At 49.5% G+C, this 17731-nt stretch overlaps 1 protein-coding gene and 1 long non-coding RNA gene across 2 annotated transcripts in view; both read right to left on the bottom strand.

Annotated features, from left to right (window-relative positions):
- Positions 1-17731, bottom strand: part of LOC134984780 (zinc finger protein 585A-like) — a 126138-nt gene that overhangs the window by 13240 nt on the left and 95167 nt on the right. The window lies entirely within an intron of this gene.
- LOC134984759 (uncharacterized) lies at positions 280-3711 on the bottom strand. The gene is made up of 3 exons (XR_010191776.1): positions 3447-3711; positions 491-569; positions 280-372 (listed from the first exon to the last, which is right to left on the bottom strand). It is a non-coding gene; the product is annotated as an uncharacterized LOC134984759 (long non-coding RNA).

Below are 17731 nucleotides of genomic sequence, written 5' to 3' on the forward strand. Positions count from 1 at the left end.
TTATATCAGTCACATACGTCTCTTCTTCTCCCTCTATATCTTCTGCCTTCATATCAGTCACATACGTCTCTTCTTCTACCTCTGTACCTTCTATTTTAATATCAGACAGACGTTGTGTCTAAAAAACAAACAAACACTCTAATGACATTTGCATACAGTCAGATTAAACTGAGGTGAAACAGTATAATATCAGTGTATAAGACACACAGCTCCTCTACAGATCATATAGTGACAGTCACTTTAGTATATGGGTGAGACCCTAAATCCCACCTACCTGATCCTCCTGTGGGATCCTGTGATTCTCCTCTGTACAATCCTGGGAATACAGAGGACGGGGACATCTCTCTGGGGTATCTCTGTTACTGGGCCCATCTATAGGAGACACACAGTGACTGAGTACAGTGTATATATGTGATTATCAGATGATGTGTGTATATAGGGGCCCCCATACCTGCTCTCCCCTGTACAATACATGACAGTCTCTTCTTACCCAGTGATGTGAGGGGCCGGTGATTCTCCATCATCACGTCCTTGTACAGACCCCTGTGTTCCTCTATATACTCCTCCTCCTGCATGGAGACATAGACAGTGACATCCTGACACCTTATAGGAACCTGACACACACAGTGATACAGTCATCAACCAGACACATCCCCCTGTGTTACTGTATAATGCCCCATTCCCAGCAATCACCTCTCCAGTCATCACCCAGGCACATTCCCTGGTGTTACTGTATAATGTCCCATTCCCGGCAGTCACCTCTCCAGTCATCACCCAGACACATCCCCTGGTGTTACTGTATAATGCCCCATTCCCGGCAGTCACCTCTCCAGTCATCACCCAGACACGTCCCATGGTGTTACTGTATAATGTCCCATTCCCAGCAGTCACCTCTCCAGTCATCACCCAGACACGTCCCATGGTGTTACTGTATAATGTCCCATTCCCAGCAGTCACCTCTCCAGTCATCACCCAGACACATCCCCTGGTGTTATTGGATAATGCCCCATTCCCAGCAGTCACCTCTCCAGTCATCACCCAGACACGTCCCCCGTTGTTACTGTATAATGTCCCATTCCCAGCAGTCACCTCTCCAGACATCACCCAGACACATCCCCTGGTGTTATTGTATAATGCCCCATTCCCAGCAGTCACCTCTCCAGACATCACCCAGACACATCCCCTGGTGTTACTGTATAATGTCCCATTCCCAGCAGTCACCTCTCCAGTCATCACCCTGACACATCACCTGGTGTTACTGTATAATGTCCCATTCCCAGCAGTCACCTCTCCAGTCATCACCCAGACACATCCCCTGGTGTTATTGTATAATGCCCCATTCCCAGCAGTCACCTCTCCAGTCATCACCCAGACACATCCCCTGGTGTTATTGTATAATGCCCCATTCCCAGCAGTCACCTCTCCAGTCATCACCCAGACACGTCCCCCGTTGTTACTGTATAATGTCCCATTCCCAGCAGTCACCTCTCCAGACATCACCCAGACACATCCCCTGGTGTTATTGTATAATGCCCCATTCCCAGCAGTCACCTCTCCAGACATCACCCAGACACATCCCCTGGTGTTACTGTATAATGTCCCATTCCCAGCAGTCACCTCTCCAGTCATCACCCTGACACATCACCTGGTGTTACTGTATAATGTCCCATTCCCAGCAGTCACCTCTCCAGTCATCACCCAGACACATCCCCTGGTGTTATTGTATAATGCCCCATTCCCAGCAGTCACCTCTCCAGTCATCACCCAGACACATCCCCTGGTGTTATTGTATAATGCCCCATTCCCAGCAGTCACCTCTCCAGACATCACCCAGACACATCCCCTGGTGTTACTGTATAATGTCCTATTCCCAGCAGTCACCTCTCCAGTCATCACCAGACACGTCCCCTAGTGTTACTGTATAATGCCCCATTCCCAGCAGTCACCTCTCCAGTCATCACCCAGACACGTCCCCCGGTGTTACTGTATAATGTCCCATTACCAGCAGTCACCTCTCCAGACATCACCCAGACACATCCCCTGGTGTTATTGTATAATGCCCCATTCCCAGCAGTCACCTCTCCAGTCATCACCCAGACACGTCCCCCGGTGTTACTGTATAATGTCCCATTACCAGCAGTCACCTCTCCAGACATCACCCAGACACATCCCCTGGTGTTACTGTATAATGTCCCATTCCCAGCAGTCACCTCTCCAGTCATCACCCTGACACATCACCTGGTGTTACTGTATAATGTCCCATTCCCAGCAGTCACCTCTCCAGTCATCACCCAGACACATCCCCTGGTGTTATTGTATAATGCCCCATTCCCAGCAGTCACCTCTCCAGTCATCACCCAGACACATCCCCTGGTGTTATTGTATAATGCCCCATTCCCAGCAGTCACCTCTCCAGTCATCACCCAGACACGTCCCCCGTTGTTACTGTATAATGTCCCATTCCCAGCAGTCAACTCTCCAGACATCACCCAGACACATCCCCTGGTGTTATTGTATAATGCCCCATTCCCAGCAGTCACATCTCCAGACATCACCCAGACACATCCCCTGGTGTTACTGTATAATGTCCCATTCCCAGCAGTCACCTCTCCAGTCATCACCCTGACACATCACCTGGTGTTACTGTATAATGTCCCATTCCCAGCAGTCACCTCTCCAGTCATCACCCAGACACATCCCCTGGTGTTATTGTATAATGCCCCATTCCCAGCAGTCACCTCTCCAGTCATCACCCTGAGACATCACCTGGTGTTACTGTATAATGCCCCATTCCCAGCAGTCACCTCTCCAGTCATCACCCAGACACGTCCCCCGGTGTTACTGTATAATGTCCCATTCCCAGCAGTCACCTCTCCAGTCATCACCCAAACACGTCCCCTGGTGTTACTGTATAATGTCCCATTCCCAGCAGTCACCTCTCCAGTCATCACCCAGACACGTCCCCTGGTGTTACTGTATAATGCCCCATTCCCAGCAGTCACCTCTCCAGTCATAACCCAGACACGTCCCCTGGTGTTACTGTATAATGTCCCATTCCCAGCAGTCACCTCTCCAGTCATCACCCAGACACGTCCCCTGGTGTTACTGTATAATGTCCCATTCCCAGCAGTCACCTCTCCAGTCATCACCCAGACACGTCCCCTGGTGTTACTGTATAATGTCCCATTCCCAGCAGTCACCTCTCCAGTCATCACCCAGACACGTCCCCTGGTGTTACTGTATAATGTCCCATTCCCAGCAGTCACCTCTCCAGGCATCACTCAGACACGTCCCCTGGTGTTACTGTATAATGCCCCATTCCCAGCAGTCACCTCTCCAGTCATCACCCAGACACATCCCCTGGTGTTACTGTATAATGCCCCATTCCCAGCAGTCACCATTCCCAGCAGTCACCATTCCCAGCAGTCACCATTCCCAGCAGTCACCTCTCCAGGCATCACTCAGACACGTCCCCTGGTGTCACCTCTCCAGGCATCACTCAGACACGACCCAGCAGCCACCTCTCCTGTCAGCAGCTGAATGATCTTGTTGGTGAGTTCCAGGATTTTCTGGTCACTGTCTCTCTCATGTATCAGTGAGTGAGGTGGAGGAACTGTGATGGGGCTGTGGGTCCTGCTTAGTCCACCTGAGACACAAGGATTGCTGCTGGGTGTCTCACACTCACCAGAGATCTTCTTCACTACTGTGTAACCCTGCGAAATGGGGGAGACATCAATATCGCTGCAAATACTCCCAGATCCCTTCACCTCCCCAGACACGTCATAGCTCTGTATTATAACTATAGATATAAGTGATGTCATAGTGACACTCCCAGATCCCTTCACCTCCCCAGTCATGTACCTGTACTATAACTATAGATATAAGTGATGTCACTGTGATGGTCCCAGATCCCATCACCTCCCCAGTCATATTCCTGTATTATTACTACAGATATAAGTAATGTAAATGTGACGCTCCCAGATCCCCTCACCTCCCCAGTCATGTCTCTGTATTATTACTAAAGACATAAGTGATGTCACTATGATGCTCCCAGATTCCCTCACCTCCCCAGTCATGTCCCTGTATTATTATAGATATATGTGATGTTACTGTGATATTCCCAGATGCCCTCACCTCCCCAGTCATGTCCCTGTATTATTACTATAGATATAAGTGACGTCACTGTGATACTCCCAGATCCCCTCACCTCCTCAGTCATGTTCCTGTATTATTATTATAGATATTTGATGTCACTGTGACACTCCCAGGAGTCTGATATACATTTGCTTCATACTGCTCCAATTTTCATCTGTTACACATGCCAGGGATATTATGGTCTCTGCTTTAATACATCCTAGATTTTGAGCAATATTTTCAATCCCCACAGTATCCCTTATCCAAAATGCTTGAGGTATTTTGGATATCGGATTATTCCGTATTTTGGAATAATTGCATACTATAATGAGATATCATGGTGATGGGACCCAAGTCTAAGCACAGAATGCATTTATGTTACATATACACCTTATACACACAGCCGGAAGGTAATTTTAGCCAATATTTTTTTATAACTTTGTGCATTGAACAAAGTTTGTGTACATTGAGCCATCAAAAAACAAAGGTTTCAGTATCTCACTCTCACTCAAAAAAGTCTGTATTTTCGAATATTTGGATATGGGATACTCAACCTGTAGTAATAATAAGAATTTACTTACCGATAATTCTATTTCTCGTAGTCCGCAGTGGATGCTGGGGACTCCGTAAGGACCATGGGGAATGGCGGCTCCGCAGGAGACAGGGCACAAAAGTAAAAGCTTTAGGATCAGGTGGTGTGCACTGGCTCCTCCCCCTATGACTCTCCTCCAAGCCTCAGTTAGGATACTGTGCCCGGACGAGCGTACACAATAAGGAAGGATTTTGAATCCCGGGTAAGACTCATACCAGCCACACCAATCACACTGTACAACCTGTGATCTGAACCCAGTTAACAGCATGATAACAGCGGAACCTCTGAAAAGATGGCTCACAACAATAATAACCCGATTTTTGTAACAATAACTATGTAAAAGTATTGCAGACAATCCGCACTTGGGATGGGCGCCCAGCATCCACTACGGACTACGAGAAATAGAATTATCGGTAAGTAAATTCTTATTTTCTCTGACGTCCTAAGTGGATGCTGGGGACTCCGTAAGGACCATGGGGATTATACCAAAGCTCCCAAACGGGCGGGAGAGTGCGGATGACTCTGCAGCACCGAATGAGAGAACTCCAGGTCCTCCTCAGCCAGGGTATCAAATTTGTAGAATTTTGCAAACGTGTTTGACCCTGACCAAGTAGCAGCTCGGCAAAGTTGTAAAGCCGAGCCCCCACTCGGGCAGCCGCCCAAGATGAGCCCACCTTCCTTGTGGAATGGGCATTTACATATTTTGGCTGTGGCAGGCCTGCCACAGAATGTGCAAGCTGAATTGTACTACACATCCAACTAGCAATCGTCTGCTTAGAAGCAAGAGCACCCAGTTTGTTGGGTGCATACAGGATAACAGCAAGTCAGTTTTCCTGACTCCAGCCGTCCTGGAAACCTATATTTTCAGGGCCCTGACAACATCTAGCAACTTGGAGTCCTCCAAGTCCCTAGTAGCCGCAGGTACCACAATAAGCTGGTTCAGGTGAAACGCTGACACCACCTTAGGGAGAAACTGGGGACAAGTCCGCAGCTCTGCCCTGTCCGAATGGACAATCAGATATGGGCTTTTGTGAGACAAAGCCGCCAATTCTGACACTCGCCTGGCCGAGGCCAGGGCCAACAGCATGGTCACTTTCCATGTGAGATATTTCAAATCCACAGATTTGAGTGGTTTAAACCAATGTGATTTGAGGAATCCCAGAACTACGTTGAGATCCCACAGTGCCACTGGAGGCACAAAAGGGGGTTGTATATGCAGTACTCCCTTGACAAACTTCTGGACTTCAGGAACTGAAGCCAATTCTTTCTGGAAGAAAATCGACAGGGCCGAAATTTGAACCTTAATGGACCCCAATTTGAGGCCCATAGACACTCCTGTTTGTAGGAAATGCAGGAATCGACCGAGTTGAAATTCCTCCGTGGGGGCCTTCCTGGCCTCACAACATGAAACATATTTTCGCCAAATGCGGTGATAATGTTGTGCGGTCACCTCCTTCCTGGCTCTGACCAGGGTAGGGATGACCTCTTCCGGAATGCCTTTCTCCCTTAGGATCCGGCGTTCAACCGCCATGCCGTCAAACGCAGCCGCGGTAAGTCTTGGAACAGACATGATCCTTGCTGAAGCAAGTCCCTTCTTAGTATCTCTTGAAGTTCCGGGTACCAAGTACTTCTTGGCCAATCCGGAGCCACGACTATAGTTCTTACTCCTCTCCGTCTTATAATTCTCAGTACCTTGGGTAAGAGAGGCAGAGGAGGGAACACATACACCGACTGGTACACCCACGGTGTTACCAGAGCGTCCCAGCTATTGCCTGAGGGTCTCTTGACCTGGCGCAATATCTGTCCAGTTTTTTGTTCAGACGGGACGCCATCATGTCCACCTTTGGTCTTTCCCAACGGTTCACAATCATGTGGAAGACTTCCAGATGAAGTCCCCACTCTCCCGGGTGGAGGTCGTGCCTGCTGAGGAAGTCTGCTTCCCAGTTGTCCACTCCCGGAATGAACACCGCTGACAGTGTTATCACATGATTTTTCGCCCAGCGGAGAATCCTTGCTGCCATTGCCCTCCTGCTTCTTGTGCCGCCCTGTCTGTTTACGTGGGCGACTGCCGTGATGTTGTCCGACTGGATCAGCACCGGTTGACTTTGAAGCAGAGGTCTTCCTAGGCTCAGAGCATTGTAAATTGCCCTTAGCTCCAGTATATTTATGTGGAGAGAAGTCTCCAGACTTGACCACACTCCTTGGAAATTTCTTCCCTGTGTGACTGCTCCCCAGCCTCTCAGGCTGGCATCCGTGGTCACCAGGACCCAGTCCTGAATGCCGAATCTGCTGCCCTCTAGTAGATGTGCACTCTGCAGCCACCACAGAAGAGACACCCTTGTCCTTGGAGACAGGATTATCCGCTGATGCATCTGAAGATGCGATCCGGACCATTCGTCCAGCAGATCCCACTGAAAAATTCTTGCGTGAAATCTGCCGAATGGAATCGCTTCGTAAGAAGCCACCATTTTTCCCAGGACTTTTGTGCATTGATGCACTGACACTTGGCCTGGTTTTAGGAGGTTTCTGACTAGCTCGGATAACTCCCTGGCTTTCTCCTTCGGGAGAAACACCTTTTTCTGGACTGTGTCCAGAATCATCCCTAGGAACAGCAGACGTGTCGTCGGAATCATCTGCGATTTTGGAATATTTAGAATCCACCCGTGCTGTCGTAGAACTACTTGAGATAGTGCTACTCCGACCTCCAACTGTTCTCTGGACCTTGCCCTTATCAGGAGATCGTCCAAGTAAGGGATAATTAAGACGCCTTTTCTTTGAAGAAGAATCATCATTTCGGCCATTACCTTGGTAAAGACCCGGGGTGCCGTGGACAATCCAAACGGCAGCGTCTGAAACTGATAGTGACAGTTCTGTACCACGAACCTGAGGTACCCTTGGTGAGAAGGGCAAATTGGGACATGGAGGTAAGCATCCTTGATGTCCAGGGACACCATATAGTCCCCTTCTTCCTGGTTCGCTATCACTGCTCTGAGTGACTCCATCTTGATTTGAACCTTTGTATGTAAGTGTTCAAAGATTTCAGATTTAGAATAGGTCTCACCGAGCCGTCTGGCTTCAGTACCACAAATAGTGTGGAATAATACCCCTTTCCTTGTTGTAGGAGGGGTACTTTGATTATCACCTGCTGGGAATACAGCTTGTGAATTGTTTCCAATACTGCCTCCCTGTCGGAGGGAGACGTTGGTAAAGCAGACTTCAGGAACCTGCGAGGGGGAGACGTCTTGAATTTCCAATCTGTACCCCTGGTATACTACTTGTAGGATCCAGGGGTCCACTTGCGAGTGAGACCACTGCGCGCTGAAACTCTTGAGACGACCCCCCACCGCACCTGAGTCCGCTTGTACGGCCCCAGCGTCATGCTGAGGACTTGGCAGAAGCGGTGGAGGGCTTCTGTTCCTGGGAAGGGGCTGCCTGCTGCAGTCTTCTTCCCTTTCCTCTACCCCTGGGCAGATATGACTGGCCTTTTGCCCGCTTGCCCTTATGGGGACGAAAGGACTGAGGCTGAAAAGACGGTGTCTTTTTCTGCTGAGATGTGACTTGGGGTAAAAAAGGTGGATTTTCCAGCTGTTGCCGTGGCCACCAGGTCCGATGGACCGACCCCAAATAACTCCTCCCCTTTATACGGCAATACTTCCATGTGCCGTTTGGAATCTGCATCACCTGACCACTGTCGTGTCCATAAACATCTTCTGGCAGACATGGACATCGCACTTACTCTTGATGCCCGAGTGCAAATATCCCTCTGTGCATCTCGCATATATAGAAATGCATCTCTATAGTCAATAAAATACTGTCCCTGTCAAGGGTATCAATATTTTCAGTCAGGGAATCCGACCAAGCCACCCCAGCGCTGCACATCCAGGCTGAGGCGATCGCTGGTCGCAGTATAACACCAGTATGTGTGTATATACTTTTTAGGATATTTTCCAGCCTCCTATCAGCTGGCTCCTTGAGGGCGGCCGTATCTGGAGACGGTAACGCCACTTGTTTTGATAAGCCTTATCCACCCTAGGGGGTGTTTCCCAACGCGCCCTAACTTCTGGCGGGAAAGGGTATAACGCCAATAATTTTCTATCGGGGGAAACCCACGCATCATCACACACTTCATTTAATTTATCTGATTCTGGAAAAACTACAGGTAGTTTTTTCACACCCCACATAATACCCTTTTTTGTGGTACTTGTAGTATCAGAAATATGTAACACCTCCTTCATTGCCCTTAACATGTAACGTGTGGCCCTAATGGAAAATACGTTTGTTTCTTCACCGTCGACACTGGAGTCAGTGTCCGTGTCTGTGTCGACCGACTGAGGTAATGGGCGTTTTAAAGCCCCTGACGGTGTTTGAGACGCCTGGACAGGTACTAATTGGTTTGCCGGCCGTCTCATGTCGTCAACCGACCTTGCAGCGTGTTGACATTATCACGTAATTCCCTAAATAAGCCATCCATTCCGGTGTCGACTCCCTAGAGAGTGACATCACCATTACAGGCAATTGCTCCGCCTCCTCACCAACATCGTCCTCATACATGTCGACACACACGTACCGACACACAGCACACACACAGGGAATGCTCTGATAGAGGACAGGACCCCACTAGCCCTTTGGGGAGACAGAGGGAGAGTTTGCCAGCACACACCAAAACGCTATAATTATACAGGGACAACCTTATATAAGTGTTTTCCCTTATAGCATCTTAATATATTATAATATCGCCACATAAAATGCCACCCCTCTCTGTTTTAACCCTGTTTCTGTAGTGCAGTGCAGGGGAGAGCCTGGGAGCCTTCCTAGCAGCGGAGCTGTGTAGGAAAATGGCGCTGTGTGCTGAGGAGAATAGGCCCCGTCCCCTTTTCGGCGGGCTTCTTCTCCCGTTTTTCTGACAACCTGGCAGGGGTTAAATACATCCATATAGCCCCAGAGGCTATATGTGATGTATTTTTAGCCAGCATAGGTACTGTCATTGCTGCCCAGGGCGCCCCCCCCAGCGCCCTGCACCCTCAGTGACCGTTGGTGTGAAGTGTGCTGAGAGCAATGGCGCACAGCTGCCGTGCTGTGCGCTACCTTAAGAAGACTGGGAAGTCTTCAGCCGCCGATTTCTGGACCTCTTCTCTCTTCAGCATCTGCAAGGGGGTCGGCGGCGCGGTTCCGGTGACCCATCCAGGCTGTACCTGTGATCGTCCCTCTGGAGCTAGTGTCCAGTAGCCTAAGAAGCCAATCCATCCTGCACGCAGGTGAGTTCACTTCTTCTCCCCTAAGTCCCTCGTTGCAGTGAGCCTGTTGCCAGCAGGACTCACTGAAAATAAAAAACCTAAGCTAAACTTTTTCTAAGCAGCTCTTTAGGAGAGCCACCTAGATTGCACCCTTCTCGGCCGGGCACAAAAACCTAACTGAGGCTTGGAGGAGGGTCATAGGGGGAGGAGCCAGTGCACACCACCTGATCCTAAAGCTTTTACTTTTGTGCCGCTATTCCCCATGGTCCTTACGGAGTCCCCAGCATCCACTTAGGACGACAGAGAAAATAATAATAATAATAACAACGACACTAAAGGCTGCACCCCAGTATAAAAATAATAACAAATGTATTTAAAAGCAGGACACCACAGACCATTCCTCCTGTATTGTAGGACATCACCATCACTCCCAATGTATAATAATAATAATAAATATACCAGGACACCACAAGATGCTGTCCCTGTATAATAATAACCGTACACAAAAACCTGCTCCCCTGTATAACACTAATAACAACAGCACACCTCATTCTGCTCTCCCTTTATATTAATAATAAAATCACACCATAGGCTGTTCCGCCAGAAAAAATATAATAGGACACTACAAGTCGCTCCCCCTGTATAATAATAACAGGACACCACATGCCGCTCCCTCTGTATAATAATAAAAACAGGACACCACAGGTCGCTCCCTCTGTATAATAATAATTATACACAGGCTGCTCCCCCTGTATTATAACAATAATAATAATAATAATAATAACAATAACAGGACACCAAAGGCTGCTCCTCCTGTATAATAATAATAATAATAACTGGACACCACATGCTGCTCCCCCTGTATAATAATAAGAACAGGACACCACAGGCTGCTCCTCCTGTATAGTAATAATAACAGGACACCACAGGCTGCTCACCCTGTATAATAATAATAACAGGACACCACAGGCTGCTCCCCCTGTATAATAATAATATCAGGACACCACAGGCTGCTCCCCCTGTATAATAATAATAACAGGACACCACAGGCTGCTCCCCCTGTATAGCAAGACGCCATTACCTGATCTCCACGGACACTGGGAGGCTGCAACAGTCGATGAAAACTCACTTCCTGTATGTGGACCGCACAGTCCGGAAGTAAGGTGGACCGCACAGTCCGGAAGTAAGGTGGAACGCACAGACAGGAAGTAGGGCATGATTGGCAAAGGCTGCTTCCTGGTTACTGGCCCATCCCCTACTACACCCCGCCCACAGCCCCGTCCTCTGTAACGATTATTACTATACATGTCCTCAGTGCCAGATGCCGGCGGCCATTTTCTTGTAGACCAGTCCGGCAGCAGCAATACGTTCCCTGGCCGTATAGTGACGTCATGAGCGGCGGCCATTTTCCCCTGGTCTGAGCTCCGCCTTCCTTCTATCATTCCCACAAGGCAGCAGGAGCAGAGAGCAGCCATTGCTGTGTCTGGCAGCAGGTAATGATATTATTATTATTATTCTATAGGCTGAGCAGCTCTGGTGTCAGGTTCTGTACTACAGGGGGAGCAGCCTCTGGTGCCTTGTTATAGTGCAGCTGGAGCAGCCTCTGGTGCTGCATTATCCCTGTACAGGTGGCTGACACTCTAGTGTCCTATTACTGTAATACAGGTGGCGCAGACCCCGCCGTTACCGTAATACAGGTGGAGCAGACCCCGCCGTTACCGTAATACAGGTGGCGCAGACCCCACCGTTACCGTAATACAGGTGGCGCAGACCCCACCATTACCGTAATACAGGTGGAGCAGACCCTGCCGTTACCGTAATACAGGTGGCGCAGACCCCGCCGTTACCGTAATACAGGTGGCGCAGACCCCGCCGTTACCGTAATACAGGTGGTGCAGACCCCGCCGTTACCGTAATACAGGTGGTGCAGATCCCGCCGTTACCGTAATACAGGTGGTGCAGACCCCGCCGTTACCGTAATACAGGTTGCGCAGACCCCGCCGTTACCGTAATACAGGTGGCACAGACCCTGCCGTTACCGTAATACAGATGGCGCAGACCCCGCCGTTACCGTAATACAGGGGGCGCAGACCCCGCCATTACCGTAATACAGGTGTCGCAGACCCCGCCGTTACCGTAATACAGGTGGAGCAGACTCCGCCATTACCGTAATACAGGTGTCGTAGCCCCTGCTGTTACCGTAATACAGGTGGCGCAGACCCCGCCGTTACCGTAATACAGGTGGCGCAGACCCCGCCGTTACCGTAATACAGGTGTCGCAGCCCCTGCCGTTACCGTAATACAGGTGGCGCAGACCCCGCCGTTACCGTAATACAGTGGTGCAGATCCCGCTGTTACCGTAATACAGATGGCGCAGACACCGCCGTTACCTTAATACAGGTGGCGCAGACCCCGTTGTTACCGTAATACAGGTGGCGCACACCCCGCCGTTACCATTATAAAGTGGCACAGACTCCGCCGTTACCGTAATACAGGCGGCGCAGACCCCGCCGTTACCGTAATACAGTTGGCGCAGACCTCGCCGTTACCGTAATACAGGCATCGCAGACCCCGCCGTTACTGTAATACAGGTGGCGCAGCCCCTGCCGTTACCGTAATACAGGTGGCGCAGACCCCGCCGTTACCGTAATACAGGTGGCGCAGACCCCGCCGTTACCGTAATACAGCGGCGCAGACCCCGGCGTTACCGTAGTACAGGCGGCGCAGACCCCGACGTTACCGTAATACAGGTGGTGCAGATCCCGGCGTTACCGTAGTACAGGCGGCGCAGACCCCGACGTTACCGTAATACAGGTGGCGCAGACCCCGGCGTTACCGTAGTACAGGCGGCGCAGACCCCAGCGTTACCGTAATACAGGTGACGCAGACCCCGCCGTTACCGTAATACAGGTGGTGCAGACCCCGCCATTACCGTAATACAGGTGGTGCAGACCCCGCCATTACCGTAATACAGGTGGTGCAGACCCCAGCGTTACCGTAATACAGGTGGCGCAGACCCCGTAGTTACTGTAATACAGGTGGCGCAGACCCCGCCATTACCGTAATACAGGAGACGCAGACCCCGGCGTTACCGTAATACAGGTGGCGCAGACCCCGGAGATAAAGACCCCGGCGTTACCGTAATACAGGTGGCGCTGACCCCAGCTTTACCGTAATACAGGTGGCGCAGGCCCCGCCGTTACCGTAATACAGGTGGCGCAGAGCCCTCTGTTACCGTAATACAGGTGACGCAGACCCCGCCGTTACCGTAATACAGGTGGCGCAGACCACGCCGTTGCCGTAATACGGGTGGAGCAGTCCCTGCCGTTACGGTAATACGGGTGGCGCAGACCCCGCCGCTACCGTAATACAGGTGGCGCAGACCCCACCGTTACTGTATTTCCATAAATGGAACATTACAGGTGTTGTGTCCTTTGGCATTGTAGTATACAGGGGGAGCGGCCTGTGTTGTATTAATATTCAGGGGAGCAGCATGTGTTGTCATAATATACAGGGGTAGCGGCCTGTACTGTCATAGTATACAGGTGGAGCGACCTGTGTTGTCATAATATACAGGTGGAGGGGCCTGTGGTGTCTTATTATTATTATATAGGGTAAGCGGCATGTATTGGCTTTCTATATTAGCATCCTGTGCTGTCCTAGTATACAGGGGGAGCGGCCTGTGTTGTCATAATATACAGGGGTAGCACCCTGTGCTGTCATAGTATACAGGAGGAGCGGCCTGTGTTGTCATCCTGTGCTGTCATAGTATACAGGTGGAGCGGCCTGTATTGTCATAATATACAGGGGTAGCATCCTGTGCCGTCATTGTATACAGGGGGAGCGGCCTGTGCTGTCATAGTATACAGGGGGAGCAGCCTGTGGTGTCTTGTTACTGTTATTATATAGGGTGAGCAGCATGTATTGGCTTTCTATACAGAAGGAGTGGCCTGTGCTGTCATAGTATACAGGGGTAGCATTCTGTGCTGTCATAGTATACAGGGGGAGCGGCCTGTATTGTCATAATATACAGGGGTAGCATCCTGTGCTGTCATAGTATACAGGACGAGCGGCCTGTGTTGTCATCCTGTGCTGTCATAGTATACAGGGGGAGCTGCCTGTATTGTCATAATATACAGGGGTAGCATCCTGTGCCGTCATTGTTTACAGGGGGAGCGGCCTGTGCTGTCATAGTATACAGGGGGAGCAGCCTGTGGTGTCTTGTTACTGTTATTATATAGGGTGAGCAGCATGTATTGGCTTTCTATACAGAAGGAGTGGCCTGTGCTGTCATAGTATACAGGGGTAGCATCCTGTGCTGTCATAGTATACAGGGGGAGCGGCCTGTGTTGCTAAAATATACAGCGGTAGCGGCCTGTGTTGTCATAGTATACAGGAGAAGCGGCCTGTGTTTTCATAATATACAGGGGTAGCGTCATGTGCTGTCATAGTATACAGGGGGAGCGGCCTGTATTGTCATAGTATACAGCGGTAGCAGCCTGTGTTGTCATAGTATACAGGAGGAGCGGCCTGTTTTCATAATATACAGGGGTAGCATCATGTGCTGTCATAGTATACAGGGGGAGCGGCCTGTGGTGTCTTGTTACTGTTATTATATAGGGTGAGCAGCATGTATTGGCTTTCTATACAGAAGGAGTGGCCTGTGCTGTCATTGTATACAGGGGTAGCATCCTGTGCTGTCATAGTATACAGGGGGAGCGGCCTGTGTTGCTAAAATATACAGCGGTAGCGGCCTGTGTTGTCATAGTATACAGGAGGAGCGGCCTGTGTTTTCATAATATACAGGGGTAGCATCATGTGCTGTCATAGTATACAGGGGGAGCGGCCTGTATTGTCATAGTATACAGTGGTAGCAGCCTGTGTTGTCATAGTATACAGGAGGAGCGGCCTGTTTTCATAATATACAGGGGTAGCATCCTGTGCTGTCATAGTATACAGGGGGAGCGGCCTGTGTTGCTAAAATATACAGCGGTAGCAGCCTGTGTTGTCATAGTATACAGGAGGAGCGGCCTGTGTTTTCATAATATACAGGGGTAGCATCCTGTGCTGTCATAGTATACAGGGGGAACGGCCTGTGTTGCTAAAATAGACAGCGGTATCAGCCTGTGTTGTCATAGTATACATGAGGAGCGGCCTGTGTTTTCATAATATATAGGGGTAGCATCATGTGCTGTCATAGTATACAGGGGGAGCGGCCTGTATTGTCATAGTATACAGGAGGAGCGGCCTGTATTAACATAATATACAGGGGTAGCATCCTGTGCTGTCATAGTATACAGGGGGAGCGGCCTGTATTGTCATAATATAGAGGGGTATCATCCTGTGCCGTCATTGTATACAGGGGGAGCGGCCTGTGCTGTCATAGTATACAGGGGGAGGGGCCTGTGGTGTCTTGTTACAATTATTATATAGGGTGAGCAGCATGTATTGGCTTTCTATACAGAAGGAGTGGTCTGTGCTGTCATAGTATACAGGGGTAGCATCCTGTGCTGTCATAGTATACAGGGGGAGCGGCCTGTATTGTCATAATATAGAGGGGTATCATCCTGTGCCGTCATTGTATACAGGGGGAGCGGCCTGTATTGTCATAATATAGAGGGGTATCATCCTGTGCCGTCATTGTATACAGGGGGAGCGGCCTGTGCTGTCATAGTATACAGGGGGAGGGGCCTGTGGTGTCTTGTTACAATTATTATATAGGGTGAGCAGCATGTATTGGCTTTCTATACAGAAGGAGTGGTCTGTGCTGTCATAGTATACAGGGGTAGCATCCTGTGCTGTCATAGTATACAGGAGGAGCGGCCTGTGTTGCTATAATATACAGGAGTAGCAGCCTGAGTTGTCATAGTATACAGGGGGAGTGGCCTGTGTTAACATAATATACAGTGGTAGCATCATGTGCTGTCATAGTATACAGGGGGAGCAGCCTGTATTAACATAATATACAGGGATAGCATCATGTGCTGTCATAGTATACAGGGGAAGTGGCCTGTGTTTACATAATATACAGGGGTAGCATCATCTGCTGTCATAGTATACAGGTGGAGTGGCCTGTGTTGTCATACAGGGCTAGCATCCTGTGCCGTCATTGTATACAGGGGTAGTGTCATAATATACGGTGGTAGCGTCCTGTACTATCATAGTGTACAGAAGGAGCGACCTATGTTGTCATAATATACAGGCGGAGTGGCCTTTGGTGTCTTGTTACTATTATTATATAGGGTGAGCAGCATGTTTTGACTTTCTATACAGAAGGAGCGACTTGTATTGTCATAATATACAGGGGTAGCATCCTGTGCCGTCATTGTATACAGGGGGAGCGGCCTGTGCTGTCATAGTATACAGGGGGAGCAGCCTGTGGTGTTTTGTTACTGTTATTATATAGGGTGAGCAGCATGTATTGGCTTTCTATACAGAAGGAGCGGCCTGTGCTGTCATAGTATACAGGGGGAGCTGCCTGTATTGTCATAATATACAGGGGTAGCATCCTGTGCCGTCATTGTTTACAGGGGGAGCGGCCTGTGCTGTCATAGTATACAGGGGGAGCAGCCTGTGGTGTCTTGTTACTGTTATTATATAGGGTGAGCAGCATGTATTGGCTTTCTATACAGAAGGAGTGGCCTGTGCTGTCATTGTATACAGGGGTAGCATCCTGTGCTGTCATAGTATACAGGGGGAGCGGCCTGTGTTGCTAAAATATACAGCGGTAGCAGCCTGTGTTGTCATAGTATACAGGAGGAGCGGCCTGTGTTTTCATAATATACAAGGGTAGCATCATGTGCTGTCATAGTATACAGGGGGAGCGGCCTGTATTGTCATAGTATACAGGAGGAGCGGCCTGTATTAACATAATATACAGGGGTAGCATCCTGTGCTGTCATAGTATACAGGGGGAGCGGCCTGTATTGTCATAATATAGAGGGGTATCATCCTGTGCCGTCATTGTATACAGGGGGAGCGGCCTGTATTGTCATAATATAGAGGGGTATCATCCTGTGCCGTCATTGTATACAGGGGGAGCGGCCTGTGCTGTCATAGTATACAGGGGGAGGGGCCTGTGGTGTCTTGTTACTATTATTATATAGGGTGAGCAGCATGTATTAACTTTCTATACAGAAGGAGTGGTCTGTGCTGTCATAGTATACAGGGGTAGCATCCTGTGCTGTCATAGTATACAGGAGGAGCGGCCTGTGTTGCTATAATATACAGGAGTAGCAGCCTGAGTTGTCATAGTATACAGGGGGAGTGGCCTGTGTTAACATAATACACAGTGGTAGCATCATGTGCTGTCATAGTATACAGGGGGAGCGGCCTGTATTAACATAATATACAGGGATAGCATCATGTGCTGTCATAGTATACAGGGGAAATGGCCTGTGTTTACATAATATACAGGGGTAGCATCATCTGCTGTCATAGTATACAGGTGGAGCGGCCTGTGTTGTCATACAGGGCTAGCATCCTGTGCCGTCATTGTATACAGGGGTAGTGTCATAATATACGGTGGTAGCGTCCTGTACTATCATAGTGTACAGGAGGAGCGACCTATGTTGTCATAATATACAGGCGGAGTGGCCTTTGGTGTCTTGTTACTATTATTATATAGGGTGAGCAGCATGTTTTGACTTTCTATACAGGTGGAGCGACTTGTATTGTCATAATATACAGGGGTAGCATCCTGTGCCGTCATTGTATACAGGGGGAGCGGCCTGTGCTGTCATAGTATACAGGGGGAGCAGCCTGTGGTGTC

Source organism: Pseudophryne corroboree, assembly GCF_028390025.1.
Source record: "Pseudophryne corroboree isolate aPseCor3 chromosome 3 unlocalized genomic scaffold, aPseCor3.hap2 SUPER_3_unloc_8, whole genome shotgun sequence".
Taxonomy (NCBI): Eukaryota; Metazoa; Chordata; class Amphibia; order Anura; family Myobatrachidae; genus Pseudophryne; species Pseudophryne corroboree.